This window comes from Carassius gibelio, chromosome B20 (genome assembly GCF_023724105.1).
Source record: "Carassius gibelio isolate Cgi1373 ecotype wild population from Czech Republic chromosome B20, carGib1.2-hapl.c, whole genome shotgun sequence".
In the NCBI taxonomy this organism is placed as follows: domain Eukaryota; kingdom Metazoa; phylum Chordata; class Actinopteri; order Cypriniformes; family Cyprinidae; genus Carassius; species Carassius gibelio.
The window spans coordinates 10,009,420-10,010,788 of record NC_068415.1 but is presented as its reverse complement, the minus strand read 5'-3'; positions in this window follow the sequence as shown (position 1 = coordinate 10,010,788).

The following is a 1,369-nucleotide window of genomic DNA, read 5'->3' as shown; positions in this document are numbered from 1 at the left end:
TGAGAATGTAGAATGTTCTAACAGCTCTCAAACTTCAGACTTCTAGTCTTGTTTTGCAGAATAACATGGCTGTTGTGCCACTTAAACAAAAAAGTAATTAAATGTAAGTGTAAAATAATACATTCTCCAATCAGACATGCATAAATAGATGCTTAAAACAGTATGTATTTGTTTTAATAATTGTTTTAAATATTTTTAAATAGGTGCTGTAAAAATAGATACTGACACTGAAAACAATATATATATATATATATATATATATATATATATATATATATATATATATATATATAAATCTAATCACATTGACTCCATTGTAAAAAAGGCCCAACAAAGGTTGTACTTCCTTCGCCAGCTGAGGAAGTTTAACTTGCCACAGGAGCTGCTGAAACAGTTCTACTCAGCCGTCATTGAGTCTGTACTGTGTACTTCTATAACTGTCTGGTTTGGCTCAGCAACAAAATCAGACATCAGAAGACTACAGAGAACTGTTCGGACTGCTGAAAGGATTATTGGTGCTCCCCTGCCCACCCTTCAAGAACTGTATACATCCAGAGTGAGGAAAAGGGCTCATAAAATCACTCTGGACCCCTCACATCCAAGTCACCCCATTTTTGAACTTTTGCCATCTGGCCGGCGTCTCAGAGCCGCAAATACCAGAACAGCAAGGCACAAAAACAGTTTCTTCCCCCAGGCAATCTACCTCATGAACAGTTAAATGTTCCCCACTTATGCTTATGCAAACAAAAGTGCAACATCCTTATATTTATTTGTTACCCCTCCATCCTAGTACATCCCTGCATCTTTTTCAATCCTATTCCATTATCATTTATAGCACAATTGTTTATACACTTATTTATTTGACTACCTTTTTTTTTTTTTTTTTTGTCTGTGTGTTGGTGTCTCTGTGTACTGGAAGCTTATGTCACTAAAACAAATTCCTTGTATGCGCAAACATACTTGGCAATAAAGCTCTTTCTGATTCTGATTCTAATCGGTATAAATTGATATACAAAATAGTATAATTTGAAAAGTATTGTCATTTGAATACACTGTGGCACTCCTAGTCCTCCATATCAAGACACTTAAGTTAAAAAATTGGGAATATTCTGGGAGTATAATATTGGGAAAAAATTGGGACTATTTATACTGCCGGTCTTGTTGTGTTGTGCTGACTGTCTTCTACATACAGGTGGCACTGTTGTGTCTTAAATGTGCTGCATGTAAAAACAGCCCAACACAACATGAGCTAATAAATCATACTTCACTCTCTTGTCTCCACATATAAATCAGCAAGTTAGACAAAACACCCCTGGTGTATTTAAAAACTAAACTTGTTACCAAAAAAGTATCAGGCCAATGGTTAATA